Genomic DNA, 24,032 nt, shown 5'->3' on the forward strand with positions numbered 1-24,032 from the left:
CTATCTATCTATCTATCTATCTGTATGTGAAACTTCTTGAGTGATTGTCAAATTATGGAATTTGCTTTCATCTTTAGTTTTCTCAGCAAGAATATAGAAAAGATTTGTAATTGGCTTTGCTTTAGGCCTTTAGGCCGTTTAGAGATACTTGTGCCTGTGGAGCCTCCTTTGGCCTCACCCACATTAAGGATTGCTCTTTTTTTTTACAGCTTTCTTATTGACTTATTCACTCACTAGAAATAGTGAAGGATCAACTTGGCATGGTTGTGAAAATTAGAAGACCACAGATGGGCAGGATCCGGGACACCAGTTAACTGAAAAGCTGCAGATTCTCTTTGGGAATAGGCATAAAGCATTTGTCCAGAAAGCTATGATGAATCAGGCCCAAAGACCACTTAATTATCTCTTGATCTTGGGCTCTGTCACCAAACCTCCTAAAGTTCAAGTTATGTAAAACAGCCAAAGGAAAACAAAGATATGCTAGAAAGTGCCATATATCCACCACAGTGAACCATGATGTATATTTATATTGTATTAACATTTAAAATAGCTAATTCAAGCCAAAAGGGGAAACATTTGCTTGCTTTTTATGCAAGGCAGAAAAGAAACTGTCTATTCGTTTATTATGACTAATTTCTACCCCATCAGAACTTTTTAAAAATTATTTTACATAATGAAACAAAAAGGAAACATCAAAGAGCTATGATGACAAGGTTGTTGTTGCTAGCTGCGAAGTCGTGTCCGACCCATCGTGACCCCATGGACAATGTTCCTTCGGGCCTTCTTGTCCTCTACTATCTTCTGGAGTCCATTTAAGCTCACGCCTACTGCTTCAGTGACTCCATCCAGCCACCTCATTCTCTGTTGTCCCCTTCTTCTATTGCCTTCAATCTTTCCCAGCATTAGGTTCTTCTCCAGTGAGTCCTTCCTTCTCATTAGGTGGCCAAAGTACTTGAGTTTCAACTTCAGGATCTGGCCTTCTAAAGAGCAGTCAGGGTTGATCTCCTCTAGGACTGACCTGTTTGATAGCCTTGCAGTTTAGGGGACTCGCAGGAGTCTTCTCCAGCACCATAGTTCAAAGGCCTCAGTTCTAAGGTATAATTTTGTAATTAGTATCTTACTTTAATTTGCTAGCATTGAAAATAATGACATTTCAAATCTATAGAACAGCAGTTCCCAACCTTTCTATACCCCGCACCCCTATAATGCTTCTGATATATTCTTGCATGCCTTACAAAAGTTCAAAATAATGGCAACTAATTATGCATATAGACAATAATTTTGAAAACCCAAGTTTTCGCACCCCCTGGAATATCATCTTGCACCCCCAGAAGTGTGAGCACCCTCAGTTGGGAACCTTGCTATAGATCATCATGTAAATCAGAATATAGAACTGGGAGTAGACAACTTGGTGTACTCTAGAAGTTTAAAACTACACATATCATGATCCTTTATAGAGCTGATTTACATGGAGGTGCAAAATCTGATATCAAAATGAAGACATCAGTTTTTCTATTGCTCATGAAAATGTTTTTTCGGTCGGCTGGTATTCACAAGACTTCCAAACTTTTATTCCCATTCATTATGCCTAAATCTGGAGGAGAGGGAAATAAGAAAAGAGCATAAGATTAGCTGCCTAATTAACCACCAAGCTTGAATTAAGAAAAAAAAGGATATATAAATTAGTGTAAGATAATTGAAGAAACAAGAATCAATATTAACATTTATGAATCTATATTAAAGAAGAGTATACCGAAATTATATGCACATCCAATGGTTTGGTGATTTACAAAACATTTCCAGGTTACATGCAAACTAGCATTTACATCCCAACGTTGAAAAACAGTGGGAAATAATAAGGTGTGGGTCATCCCAAGATGAACAAAAAGAGGAGTCTGGGTACAACTTCAGGTTTCTCAATAATATTGCTGATAATGCTTAGAATGAAATATAATGTGACTCTCAGAATTATATTAGAGTTAGGAGAAGATGCTTAGGAGATATTTGCCCTTTCTTAGATGAGTGTGGAAAATTTCTATGTACAGGTAGATTTCCTTAATGAAATAGAATATATTAATGCTTTTGAAGCTCTATGTATTTATATTGTGCCTTCTTTTTATCACCATAATATGCATGAATTTTACTAATATGTACATACAAAGTATGTATGTATTTACTAGATTTATAAGGTGACTATGAGCAGCATATTACAGAAAGCGAACAATGTACCCCCAAAACCCTCCTAAATAATCTTCATCAGAGTCCAGTCCAAGCTGGGAATAAACAAAATGGAGACTGCTTTAGAAAGAAAGTTGTAGTTTATTGAAGAGCAGAGCCAGACAGAAATGTGGCTCTGGGAAAGCTGACCATATGTAGCTAGGAGTGGTGGGTTTTTATATCTTCTTGGGCTTTTGTGTTTGGAGTTGTTTCTTGTTCCTGTGGCATGAACCTTGACCTGAGCTTTTGAGCATGTCCTTTTGATATTCTGATAGTGGTGGGTTAATCCTATTATGTCCTAAAGGTCATATCCTGCTTCCCTGGGGCTGAGGCTGATGGCTATGTCCTGTGTTGGATTTTTTGGGGTGAGAGGTTGTTGGTTCTAGGGATCTTTGTCTTTCTAATCCCATCAGCTCCAAGCTTCCTGGTGACAGTATTTTGAAAGAATGATCAAATCTGCATTTCTAAAAGCTGGCCCACTTGGTTTCTGGTTGGGGGAGGGAGACTTGGGGCTGTCTTTGCTTAAGATTTTTCATTTTTTCCTTGGGGAAATATAATATTCTGTCCTTTTTAATACCCCCCCCAAATATTTCCTTCTCTAGGAGGGTGGGAAGGTGCTGACTTCCAATATAACATAATATAGATTGCATAAAGATAAAATACAAAAAGTAAAATGGAATAAAACAGAATAATAAAAACAATCCAAATGTCAAAACTCGATTATTCCTTTTAAAGTCTGAAAGTCTGTTTAATCAAAATTGAAAAGCAGATATCTTAGTCCTAACTTAATAATGTCCCATGATATGTCTAATTACAAAACATAACAGAATTTGGAGTGTTATCATTCTGCATCTTTGTGTGTTTTATGTCCTAATCCAAATCCCAGCCATTTTAATTTTTTTAAAAAAAATGCTATTGATGGGATGTGGACTGGATATACAGTTTTATCAGATGGTGTCAGAAAGCTGATCTTTGTTCTACAGGATTCCCTCACCCACTTGCAGAGTGCAATAAAAGGAAATGAGAATTGAATGAGACAGGAAAGGTGTGTGGGGGGGAAATGGGGGACAAATCTAGTATTACATCAAGTAATACTAGCCTCAGGTTCTGTGACAACAGAAATAAGACAAAATGCAGCCCTAGACGAGCAGACAACATGTCACCTACACGGAGGGCCTTTTCATCCTCATCCATGTTCCCTCAGCAACAGTTTGCCCCCTTCAGACACAATCTTGAGAGACACAGGATGAATGCTTCCTTTTTCAAAAGTGTCACTTAAAGTAGCTTACCAGTTGGGTTGGCAAAAAAAATAATATTTTTTGATATCTGTTGTCATGTTTTATTAGATTTAGGATACTATTATTTTATTTACTTAGAAGTTTAAAAGTATCATTTTAAGAGGTAATGCCACAGGTACAATGTTAAACTGGTGGCAGGTTTTTGTTTTTGTTTTTTTTGCAGCAAAGGATCAGAGTGTTCTTTATAAGCGGCTGCAATGGATTTTTTTTAGGTATCCTAAATAATATTTTTAAATGTTTCTCAATGATTTTTTTAAAAAAAACATCCAATTCTAAAACTCAATGATTAAACTGAATGGAAATTGTATAATAGAATTAGACCTAAGTATTGAAAAGTGAGCTATACTTGAAATCACTGTAAATAAGAGGAGAAATAAGAGCTGTTTTGTCTTTAGAAGTATATCTGTGGAACTATGTTCTTTGTGTTAGATTTATATCTTTCCCTGGAAGAGCTCAGGATGGTATACCTAACATTCTCTTCCATTATTCCCCATAGAAGGAAAAGTGGGTTAGATTAGCTGAAAGAAACTGGCTAAAACCTATTCACTGAGATTCCATTGCTAAGCGTCAGTGGTGGGTTTCAGCCAGTTTGCACAGTTCGGCAGAACCGGTAGCTAATTTTTTATTGCCCAGGCCCAGAATGGACTTCCACAAGCGTCATCCACACAGAGAACCAGTTGTTCACACATCTGAATCCCACCGCTGCTAAGGGTGGATTTGAACAAAGTTTCCTCAGTTCAAATCCAGCCAGTGGTAAGATGGCCAATATGGTGCCACACTCCAAGCTCCATCTTTTGGTACATGTGTAGACTTCATGGCATACTAGTGGCTATTAATACCACCATTATTCAGTGAAAGTTCAATGAAGCTTTGATTCCTGAAGAAAGGTCTACTTTTAATCAAGGAGGAATACCATCTCTGATACACTAAATACTCCTGTAACAAGTAAATGCTCTTTCTGTTCAAAATACAATCTGGCAGATTTTAGTCATTCAGAAATAAAATAAAGACGAGGCTTGGGGAGAATGGCCTTAATCACATCTCTACTGCTCTCAGTAATTTTTTAAAGCGTTTGATGAAAATTGTCAGACATTTCTGTACAATATTTCAAAAAGCTCTGGTAAATCACAGTATGGTTATGGCAGCATCTAAACATAAGATAAAGGTAATGCATTGACTAACAGCATTGCTGTGGAGAAGGATAATGGGATTTGTTGGCAAAGAGCTGCAAATTGTATGGAGAAAAAGAGGCCAAAAGGCAAAACTAGAGAAGTGATCAGAGGATGGTTTCTAGAAAGCAGAAACAAAAATATATAGGAATAAAATAGGCCTGAGAGAAAAGATTAACTACAATGAACTGGAGAAGTGTGTTTCATAAAAAAATAATACTTTGGACAATATGTTTCTTTCTTTAATAGTTTTGCAGTAGACCGGTGAAGTAAAGGAAGGAAGGATTTGTTGATTTGAGTTTGAGAAATAACCACATAGTCAAATCTGTTTGGCTGCCTGTTGTCCATCAGAAAGTCTATACATGACCAAATTCTAATTTGGCTTTATTGCATAATCCATGCATTCAAATCTGCTTATGACATCAAATTTGTGACATTATCTATGTCATCTATCACCTGTATTGATCTGGAGCTCCACAAGAAAAAAATTCTTTCATTTAAAAAAAAAAAGTTATATCAAAGCTGAATAGAGAGACAGAGAGAGCAAGAGAAAGACAGAAAAGACCTACTTCCAGCATCCTATTAAAGTATAGAATGACAGAGTTGGAAGGGACCTTGGAGATCTTCTAGTCCAATCTCTTGCTCAGGCAGAAAGCCCTATACAATTTCAGACAAGTGGCTGTCCAATTTCTTCTTTAAAACTCCTGTGTCAGAGCATTCACGACTTCTGGAGGCAAGTTGTTCCATTGATTAATTGTTCTAACTTTCAGGAAATTTCTCCTTAATTCTAGGTTGGTTCTCTCCTTGATGTACTACTATTCCAGGGGAATTATTAAGTGACCATAGAGGGTATGCCTTCTCCATTCATTGCTGACATTGGTCACATGATTTTGGCTCTTCCAGAGATTTTGAGGATATAGGAGAATGTAAACTTGTAAACAATATACAACTATGTAAACCTTGTCGATGAACTTGTGAAAATGCTGACCATCTGAAACCATGAAATTGTCACTGTAAAAATCTAAGAGGATAGCAATAGCAATACCACTTAGACATATATACCACCCCGTAGCACTTCACAGCATTCTCTCTGTGGTTTTACAATGTCATCATATTGCCTCCCAACAAGCTGTGTCCTCATTTTAGCGACCTTGGAAGGATGGAAAGCTAAGTCAACCTTGAGCCCATCAGGATCAAATTCTAGGCTGTGGAGATATGTTCTGTAGATCCAAATGTTCCTACCAACTAAATCTTCTATTGCATAAGAAATGATGCCCTGTCCCACCTCCTGCACCCCCCACCCCATTGCAGCCTTCTTTACCACACTTACGAACAGTACTTTATGAAAAAACAAACCACTTTGAGGATATTTCTTCATGCAATTACCTTCTTGTATACCTTAGAACAGTGGTTCTCAACCTTTTTAATGTCGCAACCCCCAACCAGTTGTAAGTCGAGGACTACTCAGCTGGTGCAGCACCGTTTGCAGAATGGGACTTTTGGCGGGCTCAGCAGGGCAGAAACAGCCTGGACAATTCCTATTGGCTTTTGAAAGCCAATAGAATTAGACTCTATTCAAGAGAGTCTATTCTATTGGCTTACAAAAGCCAATAGAATAAAAGGGAGTAGCAGAGCTAAGGAAAAAGGGGAAAAATGGCGGACTGCATTGTTTGGCGACCCCTGTGAAATGGTTGTTCGACCCCAAATGGGGTCCCGACCCACAGGTTGAGAACCACTGCCTTAGAACTTCAAGTAAGTCTCTATACTATTGGATCATAGTACATATCTTGCTAGATAATAAGTATTTCTGAAATAAGAATATTTCACTCTGTATGTTGATGATAAAATTGCTACTCTTCCTTGCATCGTACTGGGCAAACTACCAAAATATCCTGCAGGTTTTGCATTTTATAATATCTCTTGGTTGGGAGAATAATTTAATTCCATTTTAGGGAATTAAATAAGTTTTAGCATACCTAATCTGTTTCACTGATTTGAAGGGACAAGGCAGAAAATGATTAATCTTGGTTGGCTTTTACCATGTATTTTGCTTCCAACAAAAACTTTGTAACCTGTGGGGTGTCCTTCAGAGTTTAACCCATCAATCGACTGTCTAAGCAAGGAGAACTGTCTTAATTACAGTACCGAATTAAGATAATACTTGCCTGGCTCTTGTTCAGTGCATAGCTTTACGAGTTGAATGTGTGACCTCCAAGAGTGCCCTATTCCAGTAGAGATTTTATCTCACAATTGGCTGAGATTGAAAGTTTACCAATATTTAAAGAATGCCAAAGAGCCCTAGGTTCTATGTGTTTGTCTCCTCTACCCATCCAATTAGGAAAATAATCCATTACAGAAAATCTTGATTAAAAAGTTGACTTATCCTCTGCTTTGATTAAAATCCAACATCACAGTGAATCAATTCTCCGGTCTTTTCTATGAAACCTTTCTTAAATGCAGACAGAAGGCCAATTGGATGGTTCTTCCTTAGTTCATTCACCTTTCAGTGCCCTCTGATTATAAAATCCAATGAAAAAACAGCCATTCTTTCTCTCCCTTCTTCCCATTCCTTTTGTTCCTTTTTTCACCAGCATACTTGCCTATTGTGATCTTGGTGCTTATTTCACAGGATGTTATACTTTTAAAGTAAGCCTTCAAGCCCTACCCTATAAGTCATCTGCTGCAAACAAATGGAAGTTTCTTGGATATCAGAGCAATTAGGGGTGGGGTAGGAGAGGAAATTGTGTAACTTTTGAAACTTGTTTCATAATTGTTTCATAATTGTACAGCATAATTGAAAGATATGTTATGATGACAGGGGAGAAAGCTATTCTAGAAACTAGAGTAACTATTTGATGCCCAACATGTTGACTTGACCTCTCTTATGTTAGAGCCAAGAAATTGCAAAGTTTGGAGAATGCTGGAGAGTGTGAACTCATTGGTCAAAGAAGGGAGGCTGGTAGAAAGGAATGGTGAGGGATTTGAAGAATGTCATAAATGGATTGCTTCATTCAGGAAAAACAATTTTTCTCTCAGTTTGTAGGCTATACCCTGAGATAATATGCAAATCTGAGGTTAATACTACCACAACAACCCCTTGTTGCCAAAACAACTCAGTGTCCATGTGAGGTTAAATGAGTTGGCGCATTAGTGGTGCCAAATGAAAGATTTTGATTTTGATGTTGCTTGTTTAAAAAGTGAGATAAATTAACCTTGGGATCCACTTAACTGCAATGTTTGATCTGATTCCTTTTTGTTATTGTTGTTGTTAGTAAAGTCTGGGCCTAAAAGCAATTGTGAGCAGTTCGTGAGCAATAAAAACTCACAGATCTGCACTCAAAGTGTAACTTGAAGAGAGCTTATTACGCCTGCACTGCTCCCATCCTTTCCAATCACTGAATGTGTGTGAACATTTTTCTGTTTACAAACATGCTATTCAATGTCAGTCAGACTCAATAACATACAAAGGGCTGTTCTAAGAGTACCAAATCATCTAGCCAATTTTGGTCACCATATCACAAAAAAGATGTTGAGAGTTTGGAAAAAAATCAGAGAAGAGCAACTAAGATGATCCAAGGCCTGGAGACTAAAACATACAAAGAACAGCTGTAGGACTTGGGTTTGGCTAGTCTAAAGAAAAGAAGAAATAGGGGAGACATGATAGCAGTATTCCAGTATTGAAGGGGTTGCCACAAAGAAGAGGGGCTCACATTATTCTCCAAAGCACCAGAGGGCGGGACAAAAAACAATGGTTGGAAACTGATTAAAGAGGGAAGCAATTAAAGAGAAACTTCCTGACTCTGAGGACAATTAACCAGTGGAACAGCTTGCCTCCAGAAATTGTGGGCACTCCAACACTGGAGGTTTTTAAGAAGAGGCTAGACAGTCACCTGTCTGAGATGGTATAGATTCTCTTGCTTGAGCAAGGGGCTGGACTAGAAGACCTCCAAGTCCCTTCCAGTTCTGTTCTATTCTTAAGCAATCTAACTGACTAATTATTCTCAATTCTCAATTCAATTTAACTGTTATTTGGTAACCTTAATTTTCTAACACCCATGAGCAGAACTGCATTTGGTCCTTGACTTACAACCACAACTGAAGCCAGAATTTATGTTGCTAAGTGAGAAATATGTTAAGTGAATTTTGCCCCATTTTTATGACTTTTCTTGTCACATTTGTTAAGTAAATCACTGCAGTTGTTAAGTTAGTAACAGGGTTGTTAAGTGAATCTGGCTTCCCCATTGACTTTGCTTGTCAGAAGGTTGCAAAAGATGGTCATGTGATTCTGGGACCCTGCAGCCGTCATAAATATGAACCAATTGTCAAGCATCTAAACATAAATCATGTGACCATGAGGAGGCTGTGACTGTCATAAGTGTGAAAAATCATTTTTTTTCAATGCCGTTGAAACTTTGAACAGTCACTAAATAAACTGTTGTAAGTTGAGGACTACCTGTATTTAGTCTGTAAAATTTTGGAAATAATAGAGGGCATTTTGGACTTTGCAGTATAACTGGTTCTTATTTAGATATCCATTCCATCTTCCAGAATATTCTATTACATTTTCCTTCCTCAGGTTTTCCATTTCACATTCTTCTTTTCTGCTATTGTTAGTAGCACTCTGTGGCCCTCAGAATGGCCTGACAACTTGGGATTGTTTATTTTAAGTGTGTTTGCACCATGAGGGTGGTTTTCTTTCTTAAAAAATAAATAAAGATTAGCTAGACAAACCCTGATTTCTGTCTTTCTCTCATGTATAGATTGTACTTTTTGTCTAGAGAAAAAACTAGCTATAAGAAAATTACAATGCATACACATAAGCAGAACAGCCAGAGCCAAATGATTTTTACATTGTAACATTTGGGAGAAATAAAATTAGGCAAAACCTATCCTCTTTTTGATACTGTCCATTTTTTTCCATGAAAACATTCAAAGCAAGAGTGGCAAAAAAAAAAAAAAAATACAATTGAAAGATAGGAGAAAGGTTGGGAATATATGTCTTCCCACATTTGGCTATCACCCCAAATCATCTTTTGTGTAATTAAACAACAATGACAAAAAGGCACTGATTGTGGGTGAAGAAAAGCAAAGCAGACAAAAGGAAAGGCACAGGGAAAATGTCAGCTGCAAGGCTCTCATTTTGGAAACCTACAATGTAGTGATTGATAGGCCTACTATTTTTCAAGCTCTGTCACAGCTGAAGTATAAAGCTGTCAGTGCACATGATAATGATGGATGTGCTAAAACATGCAAATAGCATGAAAAATCATTTCTCACATAATTTTGGAAGATGAGAAGAGTTCTGAACTGGGGGGGGGGGAAGGGGAAGAGAGGTCATGCTTAACAGTCAGCCAAGTGGAATAGGAAGCTGCCTGGCTGCCTCAGGCACCCTTAATTGCTAGGCAAGTTAAACAATGAATTATATGGGCATTCTGCAAATTTTCCCACAGAACTGTTACATGGCCCACTTGGGAATGGGAAGAGATATTGGTGGGGTTTGGGAGGAGAGGGTTATTAGTTTACAAAGCAAGTGAGCAGGTTCTGAATTCTAGCAAGCCCTCCAAAAAATCCAAATGACCACAAACAGTGTCTCTTGCTAAATGATATTGTTTTAAAATGTTCAGCGTATTTCAGAGGATACATTTATATTTTTATTATTGGTAATTGGCTAGCTTTATTAATATACATCCAGTAAAATCCAATGGAAGCATTAATATCACAATGCTAAGCAGATGTCATTCTTATATCAAAGTATTGTCACCTAAATAGATCTTGTTAACCACCCCTACTCCCCCCCCAATCAGAAAATAAGCAGGTATAAATACACTTTGTGTGTCTTATGTTCCTGTTACTCTTTTCATGTCTTTGTTTCTGTTTACTTTACTTCAGAGCTTTAACGTTTTGTTTCTCTTATCCTGCAAGGCATTAGGTAACTAATACAAGATATTTATATGAATACTTTAATGAATAGATGACATGATTCTAGCACTTTTCTTAAAACTGCTAGCTTCCAGGCCTTTAATCTTCTTCCTTTCCCGAAAGATTGTAATAAGCAAGTGATGATTGATCATAGATCAGTGATGGAACACACACTGACCAATTGGCAATCTCTTCTTAAATGCATTCTGGATAGCTAGAGAGCTGGGGAAAGTTAGTGGACAGCACTGATCACTATGGGCAGTCTGATCAGGTATATAAGGCAGCACTGTGGGGTCAACTAATCCCAATTCTTACTTCATTGAAAATATTGTGCCTATTATTTCAAACTGGTATTGGCTTGATTTTTTAAAAAAGGCTTGATTCTTGAGAGTTTTCTAAAGGAAGTCTGGAGAATGAGTTTGAAGAGGGTTTCTTCTGGTTCAAGAAAAAAAGAATTAGTGGAGTCTGTAAACAAGATTCAATCACTTAGGGTGATTGAATGAAACATAACAGTTTTTTAACCTTAATGAGTCAGTTGAAATCCTTCAACAATTTTCTGAAGAATTTAGATTTCATAAAAATTTCCAATGAGGGCAATGACTTTTGGTATAGCTACATTTCCTAAAAATCTGCCTAATTTAGGCTAAGAAGAAAACACTCAAAATTCTTGGTGTATGTAGAAATAAGTAAAATAGGACTACAAGATCTGTGCTACAAAAATCCAGACAACACTAGATGACAGTAAAAAGTTAGACTGTTTAATATTTTTGTTAGATTGTTTAAATTTTTGCAGCCCAGATTTGACAGACTTAGATAAAACTCAGGTAAAGGTACTTAGGTAAAGGTAATGTTTTCTTGCTTAAGAGACTTAAAAGGGCCATTAGACAGATGTTCCCCCTAATATGTGCCCTAAGTAAGAGACTTAAAAGGGCCATTAGACAGATGTTCCCCCTAATATGTGCCCTAAGTGTAACATGTTCCTCCTAACATGTATTCTAAGTAAACTATAAAAGTGGCCCTATTTGTAGACCTGCAAAAATCTTGTTTAAACATAAAAGATCTGTGCTAACAAAACACTGATTCTGTTCTTGTTCTATCACTTCTAAGCCTTTTGACTGATATACCGCCTAATAATTGATTAAACATGTATGTACTGTACATCACTCAATGATTAGATGACTGTGTTTGATTTCTCCACAGCTGATGACATTCCACAAAGTATGTTAACTTTCGCTATTGAAAAAGATTTCATTCATCTGTGACAGCTTAATCAAATCTTCTCATCATCTCTCTTAGTTGAAGTCAATGAAAGATAATCATGCATATCCGAATAAGCCTTTTAAGGAGAGCCAATCAAAACCTGTAGTGAAATACATTTCTTTAAAGCACACAAACACACACACACACACACACACAATCAAAATATATACTCATTCCTACATACACATAAACACGATAGCTAAAATTAAGCAGACACTTAAACCTTAGATTATATAACTCCCATCATTCTCAGCTACCAGTATCATGACCATTGGCTATACTTCCTGAGGATGAAAGCAATGTTAGCTAGGAATTATTCAATTTGGCTGCACTGGCTGATTAAAATGGCTGTGGGTCAGTAAATGTCAACTTATCTAAGAAGTTGACTTAAAAAATTTATGCTTACTTCTTAGAGCAAAATAGATTAATAGATAGATGAAATTTAACAATTTCTTCAACAAAAAATAGACTATGTCCTCATAGATAATTGTTCAGAGAGATATTTCCCACCTCTTCCTTTCTGTAAAAATGAATTGCTACCATTTACATGCAGATCCTAACTTTCAGATTGTCCTTACCCTAGCAACACTACTGCCATTGTACAAACATGTTTACTTAGATAAATCTAATTTACCACTTGTTAATGTGTGCTGCTTTTATTTGCAATATTATATTAAAGTGGAAATAGAATTATGCTCCCCCTCCTCCCCATTATGTTGCCTAAACTCAATTCATATCCTATTGCCAAGGGAATGCATTTATTAATTTCTCTTTTAGTTTATAACCAGTCGACTAACATGACCTTTACCTAAACAAGTCTATAATTGCAATTAAGTTATACAACAACAGCAAAACTACTTTTAAGAAATGCTACCAGACATGAACTTCTTGTAGCTATTAAATGGATTATTCATCTTGTGGAAAAAAATATATTCTTACTCATTTTAACATCAACTGTAATATTCTCAGTTGACACATTAAAACTGCACCAATTAATCTCAATAGGAAAGCATAAAGTCTTACCCACCTATTCTCTGAAGTTTGGATATTGCTTCTGTGTACAATAAAAATTGTATATTCATGAACTCCATTTGTTTTATGTCCTCTCTCCCAACGTCTCCCAAGTAGCATATGCTTTGCTCTGTGGAGAATACAATCAAATTTGTCTGTCTTGTCATATTGTCATCAAAGTGATAGTATCACAATTAAATTAACATTTTCTGAAGAACTGAAAGGAAGGGAAAGAGGGATGAAAAAAAACAACTCGATTTTAGTGCTTTACTGAGACTTCTCTCCTTCTCCTCCCTCATCTTTTTATTTCCAATTCCCTTAAACAAAGGGGCATCAAACTAACTAGCAACTTAATTGGAAAAATGCCAATATTGAACTACAGTGGTTTGTGTTGATATCAGCTAGGTTATATTTTAGTTCTCTAAGAGACATTGTTACTGAAAGACTTCTTAAGATTTAAGACTTTCAGAATAAGGGTACTTTGAAAGCTCTTGTGATTCCTTGAGTTAGTAATTGCCAGATTGTAATGCACCTGTGAAATCACATTAGATTTGATGAGGAGTTCCAGAAATACATTGCCATGTTTTCTAGTTAGGACTAACATATTGAGTAGGTGACATTTCACTCATTATTTAAGTCTATGAAGCCTACTTAACGTCTGACATGTTGATTTCTGTTTAAGTACTCCTTTAGGACAACAATAAAGGAACCAGCATTCAAGAAATAAGCTGCACACTAGCACTTGGCTGAGAAGAAATGAAAGTCTTGGAGAATATATTCAGATGCCAGGATATGACTTACACCTGCAACATTGGGTAGGCAATTATTTTCCCTGTGACATTTTATGGAAATGAAAGTTAGACTGTAAGGAACAAGGAAAGAGAGAATGTTTATGCTTTAGAACTTGGGATAGCCTGAGAATACCATGGCTAGCCAAGAAAACAAATTAATTATCAAACAAATTAACTTAAGATTTCTCACTCAAGGCACAAATGACCAGGCTCAAATTATTATACATCAGACAAATTAAATGAAAACTAGCTCTTCAGATATGTCTACAATGCTGGTGGGAAAAGTGGAAGAAAAGAGAAGAGGACCACCAGCAACAAGTGGATGGACTCAAGCCTGAAGGACCAGATTGGTGACAGATATACTGTATGATCACTAAGAATTGGTAAGGTTTTGACGGCACATACAGTAAAGCAATCAGTCAATCCATTCTCTAGGAATTTAGAAAATTTCTTCTAAATTTCAGTTTCCTCTGTGGAGGTTTACTATTTATGGAATCTATCCCCAGAAAAGCTTATCTTAGCATCATCCTTGCACCTGGTGAAAGTTGTTCTGTTTCCCAGGCTTTTAAATTGTTTTTCAATTTGTATTGTTTTAGATTTTGAATGGCGACATTGCTGCTTCCTAGTTTATGCTGTTTCATTTCACATTCGATTTGATCGTAAATGCTTGTATTCAAATTGTAATTCTTTAATGTGATTATTATAATTTTTCCAAACAGTTTCAGTTATGGGCAGTTTGATTCTTTTTAATAAATAAGTAAATATGGGTAAACTGCAATTTTTAACAAAATAAATATTATAGTTTACTATAATGTATGTTGACAAGTAATACTGGCAACCTATGACTGAATGTGGTCTGCATAATTCATTTTGCAACATACAGAATATTCTTCAAGTGCCACAATTTAGAATATACTCTTTGTTAACATCAAGAATGGTTGGAGAAAAGCAACTCCCTGTCCCTGGTTTACCCTTTACATTATAGATCAGCTTTCCTCAAAGTTTTTAAGCAGGATCCCTTGAAATAATTTTCAGATCCCTGGTAACCCCTGAATAAAAATAAAACAATACAAAAATTTGCAATAGAATTCATTCCCAGCCTACAGAAACCATTTGCAACAACAGCAATGTAACTGCCCAGCATTGAGTCATGAAGCCATCATGGTTTGCACAACTATTGTGTAACATGCAAATCATGATTTCTCACAGAACCATTTGTAATCAACCCCATTTGAGAAATGCTGATATAGACTGAGAATTTCTAGCTAAACATATTTTCTTCTATTCCAAGCATGAGATCAAAAACTTTGTCATGTTCATGAGCTTATTCATTTACTTTTTATTTATCAGTATATGTGGTCTGATTAGGTTAAGGCAACCGAAAAACAGAATAAATATGAACATACATTGTAATGAAAATATGCAGGGGTTTTTTTCTGACTACTTTATCAACGCATGTGCGCAATTACATATAAGCACCTATTGAGAGCCCGTATGTTAAAACTGTACATGCAGTATGGATAATGGGAGATTTCAATCATCCTGACATCTGCTGAAAATCTCACTCTGCCAAGTCAGAGTCGAACAATTTCTTGTTCTTTCTCACTGATCATTTCATTTGTGACAAGATGGAAAAAGGAACAAGGGGGCCTACCATCCTGAACCAATCTTTACCAACACAGAAAAACTGATTGAGAAAAAGGGAAGGAGAATGGCAGCACTGGAGAGTTATCCAGTTTATCCTTAGAATTTGTGATAACCAGAGTTGAGACAGATCTATATATTGGATGGATTCAACAAGCATTCAACATTCAGAAGAATGGATTTTGATGTACTCCAAAGAAAGGTCTTGTTATTAACTAGCACAGTGGTTCTCAACCTTTTCTTCACCAAGGATCCCCTTTAAATACCTTTCCTCAAACCTTTGTGGACCTCCAGTGATGACATCGTGCCCCCCCCAGGAGTCTGTGAACCACAAGTTGAGAACCACTGGCCTAGCAGTTCCACAGCCAATGAATAGAGAAAATCAACAAGTAAAAAGAAAAAAAAACCAATTTTCACAACAATAATTTGACTTGCCTTGTAGAAGCAGATATCAATACTGGAACAGATACAGTAAAAGTCTTCCTCAGAAGGAAGAAAGTAGCTAGAGATTGCTCAAGTAAGGATCTGCTTAGATCTAACCACTGAGGCTAGAAGACTTACTAAGGCTGAGAAAGCAGAAGGAGAAATTTCAAACTGCTGCCATAAGATACATTAGAGTACTTCCTTGGTTAAATATTTTATTCTGGTGGCTATGTTAAATTATTGGCTTGGACTGCTGAGGTTCCAAAGAATATGTTTTATTATTTATTTATTTGTTTGTTGTTAAATTTATTTGCCATCTATCTCACCATGGAGCTATTATACACAGCTTAAAATAATAAAAAGGAAGAAAAATGAAAAGAGTGTAAACAGAACAAAAGTAAAATAATAGAACAATAAAATAAACAATGACAAAGGAAGACAACAAGAATAAATACATTAATATGGTAACCAAAAAGATGGATGGGTGGACAGCAGAGAGCAAAGGATGGGTGTGTAGAGTTTGCCATCAAGGGTGGAACTTCCTCATTGGGTCCCCCAATTATCAATCTCAGTTACTGAGGGTTCAAGTACTTGGGTAGAATAAGCTTCAACAGGTCCTCTACACCCCTGAGAGTCCAGTGTTTGCCTTCTGTTCTTGCTATTCAGCTCCACATCTCTCTGTCTACAACCCGGGTGTCAAACTCACCGTGTCACATGACATGTTGTGACATATCGTGACTTTTTTTGCATTGCCGGAGCTGGGTGGGCACGGTCTTCACATGATGCAACTGGCTCACAGGCTGGCAGTTTGACACCCCTGGTCTACAAAAATCTCTGGTACAGGATCTGAGAAATAGAAGAACAAAAAGTGTGTAGGTCCATTGCAGGAAGAAAGAGGTATATTGGTAATGAGTGATGTTCAAAAGGCAGAACTTCTAAATACTTATTTTGTGTCTTTTTTCTGTCAGAAGAGAAATTAAACCCAAATGATCATTTTTATGCCTTTGAGTGAGTAAGGTTATCCAGTTTAGGATACAGAAGGGGGGGGGGTTAAGAGGAAGCTTAGCAAATAAAAAAAACAACTTTGCTCACCAAGACCAAACTGATTACAACATAGAGTACCAAAGCAACTAGTGGAGGCTGATTACAGAAGAACTCTTATAAGAAACCCCCGGAGGATTGGTGTCAGAATTCTGAAGGACTAAAATGTCTTTCCATCTTTAAAAAGGAGAAGGAAGACAGACTTGGGATTCTACAGACTTGTTTGCTTAGTGTCTGTTCAGCAAGTTTAACAAATTATAAAGCAGTGTGTTTCTGACCATTTGAAGAGGCTTGTTACAATTAACAAGAATTTTTGTAGAATTTTTTTTTCCAAACATATATCAGAGTTTCCTTATCTCCTTCTTTGATAGAGTTTCTAGCTTATGAATTGAAATCAATTGAACAAGGGGATGTCATACGCATAATGTACCTGGACCTGAGCAAAACTTTTGACAGACTGTCCTATAATATTCTCTTTTATAAAATAATAAAATATGCGCTAGAGGATACTATTCTTAAGTGAACTCACAGCTGACTAAATGATCTTACCAAAGATCATTTACTGCTCAACTTCAGCTTGAAGGACAGTATTAAGCAGAGTATCACAGAGCTATGTTTTGGGTCCTATACTTTTCCACTCTTATCAGTAACTTGGAGGAGGGAGTGGAAGGTACTTTGCAGAGGACATTAAGCTGGGAGGGGTGACTGATACTTTGGAAGAAAAAATACGTTTTTAAATGTTCTAGATAGACCTGAGAGTGGGCTGAAAAAAGGGTGGAATTTTAAAGCAGAGAAACTGTTTAAATCAGCACGAAATCAACAGTCTGGCCTCTAATTGTTTAGCGCCATGCTTTTCTGTGTAATGCAACAACCTGACCCATTATTCAAAGTCAAAATTTTAAACCGTCCATTGAAGAATTGTGTTGGTGTGTCTGTGGAGATTCTCAGTCATCCAAATCATAGTTGTCTCAAAGGTGCTTTTTTCTTCAAAAGGCAACTGGACTGTTTTTTTTCTTTGAGGAGGAAGAAGAAAATGATTTGCTTCTAATCCAAGAAGCTTCATCAGTTCTGGCAGGGGTGGATGGGTGGATGGATAGGTACTGATAGGATGGGGGGGGGGGAATGAAAACATTGTATTTCTTTGCAGTCATCTGGTCTTTCTCTGAGTGTTTGTGGTTCTTTTCTTTTTTTCAAAGAAGCATGGTATCTGGGAGAAAAGGCAAATCAAACAAAAAGACACAAGCTGGAATGCTATTTTTTTTTTAAAAAAAAACAACATAGACCTGGGGGGGGGAGTCAGATTTATTTTGCATGATCAGAAAATGCGTACCATATAACCTACGGTCTCAACCTAAGGATGTTAGCACTTCTATAGGGCAATCTTAACACAAGGACAAACTGTACTTGAGCATTTTTTATGTTATATTAGAGACAAACAAGTTTTCTCACAAATATAGGCATGTCAGCTTAAACTTCTTTTAGTTTCTCCTGAACCAATATATTTATTGTGACCAGTTTAAATAAATTTTACTCTCCAACAAGACAAAAATCTCTATGTTCTTTTTCTCATTGCCCTTGGGTTGTTAATTTATTATAAAAAATAGTCTTTTCTTTTGAAAAGAACACTTTCAGAATCTACTACTGAAAAAAAAAAATCAAGATCCTTTTAATTGTAATTGTAAACAGATTAATTGATTTGTTTAATTGCAAATAGGTGGATGGATATATGGATATATGCAATAGCCCTTTTGATTAAGTATGTGTAGAAGAACATACTTAAATAGTACTTATAAATATTTTTAATGAATTGCTCCCATGAAACAAAATTGTATCATAACTAAAGCAATAGCAAGGAAACCATATTCTGTGGGCCACCCCTTTTTGGAGGTTTGGATATCTTGTTAAATAGGAAATGGAATTTGGAGACAGTGCAATCATATTTGGGTTGTTATCCCTCCTTCCCCATAGTGAGATTTATGATAACAAATAAGATTGCCATAATAACATTAAATGTGTCTTTGCCTCCCAGAAATGCTAAATCTCAAATTCAGGATCTCTAGACTACACTCAAAAACATAACTGATGTTTAAGGGGATAAATTCCCAATAGATACTATTACATTACTGGGTGATTTTAATGCAAGAATAGGGGGTGATAAGACCAAAATAGCAAAATGATTGAAAGTTGATATTGATTAACTCTACCTTACTTTTTTGTATACTTTGAAGGACTCCAAAGTAAACCTGGAAGGGCTTAAACTTCTAAATCTACTTTAAAAATGAAATGTTCAAATTTTGAATGACTCTCATCCCAGAGATTCTCCCAATAATTATATATACTTATCAGCAATGGAACAACAGTATTTGACTATTGTATGTATGTATTCCCTCTGCCAAAATAGGAACATTTCAAAATATGAAATTATCCTACAAGGCTGTATGATCAGCACCTATCACATTCTAATATACCAGCTTGGAAGAAAGTAGGATGCTGAAAATACATAACAATCTAAACACCTGCATTAAAACATTCAGGACAAAAAAGAATTAAATTGTCTGTTAATTTAGCTGATAAAATCACTGCAAACTTTGCTCAAGCCAACTGGCAGATATTCAGCTTAAATTGATTAATGCTGAGGCAGCTTCTTCAGTTATTCTGAGCTACTACCAACAAATACTTGAATAATTAAAACCAGGATTAAGTCAGGACAACAGTAAATTAAGTTCATTCTACAACATAGCCACAGGTTCAGTGTTGAATGTAGGGTAGCACATTGTATGATTAGGAATTTGGAAAGGAGAGTAAAAGGTAGTTGCTCCCCTTGGGTAGTCATGGAACTGTTGAGGAAGAAAAGGGAATATAAACACTGTATCTAATATCTCTTTGGCACTTACTCCTGACTGCCACAGATTCTAAAGACGTAACATTATACTAGAAACTGGTAAATGCCATTTGGCATGAAGATAAGAACATTGGATTAGCTTGACCCTTTCAATCAGAATTCAGGCTTGGATATGGGACAGAAACAGCATTGGTCACATACATGTACAATCTCTGGCAGGACCAAGATGGACATGGTGTATCCATCCTTGCTCTTCTTGACCTTACAGCCTAGCTTTCAATGCCATGGTGACTGACTTTTGGGTCAACTTAGGGAGTTTGGGATGTGTGGCACACTTCTGTGCTGGTTCACCTCCTTCCTCCAAGGTCAGTTGCAATCAATATTGAAAGAGAACTAAAGGTCCAGCTCTTGGTCCCTGTTTTATGCTTTCTCTACTCCTTTTTAACATCTACATGAAACTGCTGGGCAAGATCATCCATCACTATGGAATGAGGGATCACCAGTATGCTGATGATACTCAGTTATACATGTCCATCCTGGATGAAATAAGTGATGCTGTGGATGTTCTTTTATGGTGCTTGGAGATTATGGGGGCCTCAATGCAAACAATAGACTTCAACTGAACCCTGTTAAGATAGAGTTGCTTGGGGGGAGTGTTGTCTACATGCAGGATTTTATCTTCTTTGGTCTTGGATAGTATTGCACTATCCCAGGCAGATCTGGTGCCTAATCTGATGGTCCTCTTAAACTCATGACTCCTGCTTGAAGTGGCAGTTGTGGCTAAGAGAGCTTTCACTCAAGATTTTATTGTGCACTAGTTATGCCCTTTCCTGGATAGGAAGCTCTCTGCTAAGGCATTTATGTCCTGGTCATCTCTCATCTGGACCATTGCTCTATTGGCCTTGTGTAAGGACTTAAAACATGGCTCTGCACCCTTGCTTGAGGCATTGAGATGACCTTTTAATCAATTTTTAACATCCCCTGCCTCTTTTAAATTTTACATACTGTTGTTATGTTTTTGATATTTTATTGTACACTGCCCAGAGTCCCTCTGTGAGGGAGATGGGTGGTTCTTAAATGTGATAGACAGACAGACAGACAGACAGACAGACAGACAGACAGACAGAGTGCTTTTTTTCTAAAAAAAAAAAAAAAGGTGCCGGAATTCCGTTCTAGGTGTTCTATGAGAAAAAAAGCCCTGGATGGATAGATGGATGGATGGATGGATGGATGGATGGATGGATGGATGGATAGACAGACAGACAGACAGACAGACAGACAGACAGACAGACAGACAGACAGACAGATAGATAGATAGATAGATAGATACTGGAGGCTAGATTGTCTGAAGAATTGGAAAACCATTATATTAGATTCTTTGCTCCCTATCCCATTCCTGTTAATTCTCCAATTAAACTAAATTTTGGTAATGCTACATTCTGGCACCCTGTCTCTCTCTTAAACCAAAATGAATGTCTGATCCTGGCATTGCCATGAGGCAAAGTCCCAGGAGAAGACTATATCTCTAGTGATTTATTAAAAGTTAATGGTATTTGATGGAGACCTATTTTGGTTAAACTCGTTGATAAAATTAATTCCTCTAGCCAATTTCCCCAAGGCTGGAATACAAACATAATGGTCCTAATATACAAAAGAGGTGATCATAGCAACTCAGAGAATTGTAGACTGATTAGCCCAATTAACATCACAGCTAAAATTTATGCAAAGCATTTAGCTAATAAATTAGAAGGCTGGGTCATTGATAACAATGTGCTTGCAGAAGAACAGGCAGTATTTATAGCAGGAAACGTAACAATTGTGGATTTTTTTTGTATCATCTAATAAGTACATAAAACATGCCAACAGGAAACTGTTGCTTTTGTGGATTTCCATGAAGCTTTTGATTCTATCAACAGAAACAAGCTATGGTTTAAGTTAGATCAGTTGAATTTGGATAGCTTATTATAGGTTTTCATTGGCTTTATATATTTAATTTAAGATTAGGTTCACCCCAATAGGATACCTAGCAGATAAATCAAGACTTTTAAAGACATAAAGAGGATATATGCTTGCATCTCTACTATTTAATCTATTTATTAATTATAAGGTTTCAGCCCTGAGTGAAGATTTTTTCAGATAAAGGAACTTGTCCATATTATTTATGCAGATTACTTAATACTTATATTCCATTCTTAATTAGGCTTGTGCATTTAGTTAAGAACACTGGACACCTATTGCTCCTAAAAATTATCTAACTATGAAAAGATAAAAGTGATGGTTTGGGGACGAGAAATGCAAAAGGAACAAACGGACAACTGGGGAACATAATATAATCAGTTTTTCCTTACAGATACATGGACATCCTTTTTTACCACTTCAGTAACTGGTATTCTTGTTATTAACCCCCAAAAACAAAACCTGAAAAAGCTTTGGCAGGAATAATAATGTTCTGGTGAACAAGTGATATCTGTCAAACTCCACTAATCCTAACTTTCCATAAAAAATCAAGTTCTTACTTTTTATACGCAGTAGAGCTATGGGTACTTTAACCTATAATGATATAGAATTTTTTCAAAAGATATACCTGTTCCCTTTCTCTATGCAGAAATTGGTACATAATTAAAGGTAACTGAAGGTAGCAGTGAGTCCTGGAGCAAATGAATTTCTCCATGCCTAGAGAACTATAAACTGGCTTATAGTTTTATTCAATCATATGCATATCTTGGTTTGTCTTCAGCATTCTTTTTAAATTTAAATAGTGCAAACAATAATCTACCATTTAAAATCTGAGTCTTCGATGTCTTTTCCCAAAGAAATTAGTTTAAATTATCAGAAAATAAAATTTCCCTTCAGTATGAACTTTATAAAATCAAAATTGCACGTGAACACTATCTGAGGTGTGTTACACTCTATCCCTCCCCAAAGCTCTCTTAAGAACACAGTTCCAGCAAAAGGTGTCAGCAAAGACAGAGTTGATTTTTCATTATCTTACATAATATGCACTTCTGCCCATGTTCCAAGGAAATTATAGAAGACCTTACAAATTATTTATGGTACTGCCCTATTTCCACTTCAGCATGTGGAGGGTTTTGGAGCCATTCTTTATAGGAAAACAAAGTTGGTCTAATTCACATAAAATTGAATATTTAATTGACTTAGACAAGGAAATACCACTATGGAGATTAGCAAGTTTTGCACCAGCTGCTGCTAAATAGAGAGATAATTTTATCAAAAGCTCCTAATGTTTCTCCATTATTTTATCTGATCTAGTAACAGTGTTCCTTAATATTTTTTGCACAGTTTAATGTGTTTCATTAATGTATGGTTACTTTTATGTAGGTTTTATCCTGTTATGTCTGGCAGTCAAAACAATAAACAATTTAATTCATCTCTAAACTTTTCTTGATAGCTCTAAAAATTGAAATTTATATATAATCCATCACCAAAACAATCTGAGCATTCATAATGGCAATCCCTTTGTTACATTTCAGTTATTCTGTTAACCGCCCTGAACATAGTGTTTTTTTCTTGTTACTTTTATATAATTTTTATGGTATCCTCTTCTTGGTAAAGGCAGTCATTCTAACACATACAGATCTTTTTTCCCCAGAGATAACTGTACAAGTTAAGTTCAAGTGGGCCATCATTGATTGCATGTGTTTTGTGTTAAGCTCCTTCACCTGTAATGCACTTTTCACAATAGCTGATAGATTTTTTTTCTCACCTAGCTTTCCTCTGGGAATCCTTAAATGCCAATTCTTAAGAATCCAATTTTATAAGGTCCTCTTCTTCTTGCAGAAGAAACTTCACTTTCTTAAATTAAGCTTTGGAAGCTATTTTTTATAAAACTTCTCAATGCTTGAAAATCTCTCTGGATGGATGGATAGACAGATAGATAGATAGATAGATAGATAGTTGAAAAAGAACCTGTCAAAACAAAGAAATGTGATAGTAGTGCTTTATCCCAGGCAAACAAGCTCCTAGATGTTTTATGTAATACACATTCTAGAGAAATGCAACCTGTAATAAAAGAATAAAAATCATTAATCAGAGCCTAATGGATAAGAGAAAAAATAAATTAATTAACTGCTACAAGCTGTAAGCCATGCAAATTCTATAGAGGAGTTATCAAAAAGCAAGATTTTTAACCCAATGCTCTTCAAATGGACAGTAAGTTGCACAGGAACCTCCATAACATCTATTATGGAGTCAGTATTGATTCTGAGGCATAGCAATACAGATACGTCTAATCATGCATGCAATTGTTGCATTGTGTTCATTTGTTTTTTGTTTGTTTCTTTTTTTTTTGCCTTTTCATCCTTTAGAGTGGCCATACAGACCTCTAATCTATCCTACATAACATAAATTCTCCAGATGTAGTAATGACTGTAACTAATCCACATCACAGCTTAGATCT

The 24,032-nt window shown here is 36.3% G+C and overlaps 1 long non-coding RNA gene across 1 annotated transcript; it reads right to left on the reverse strand.

Annotated features, from left to right (window-relative positions):
• Window positions 1-1,048: 1,048 nt before the first annotated feature.
• Window positions 1,049-23,511, reverse strand: LOC120306708. The gene is made up of 4 exons (XR_005556378.1): window positions 23,340-23,511; window positions 16,439-16,578; window positions 12,891-13,004; window positions 1,049-1,090 (listed from the first exon to the last, which is right to left on the reverse strand). It is a non-coding gene; the product is annotated as an uncharacterized LOC120306708 (long non-coding RNA).
• Between the last annotated feature and the right edge of the window lie 521 nt (window positions 23,512-24,032).

The sequence above is a fragment of the Crotalus tigris genome, unplaced genomic scaffold (genome assembly GCF_016545835.1).
Source record: "Crotalus tigris isolate CLP2741 ecotype Arizona unplaced genomic scaffold, ASM1654583v1 scf7180000017744.3724543626:3957646, whole genome shotgun sequence".
Lineage (NCBI taxonomy): Eukaryota > Metazoa > Chordata > Lepidosauria > Squamata > Viperidae > Crotalus > Crotalus tigris.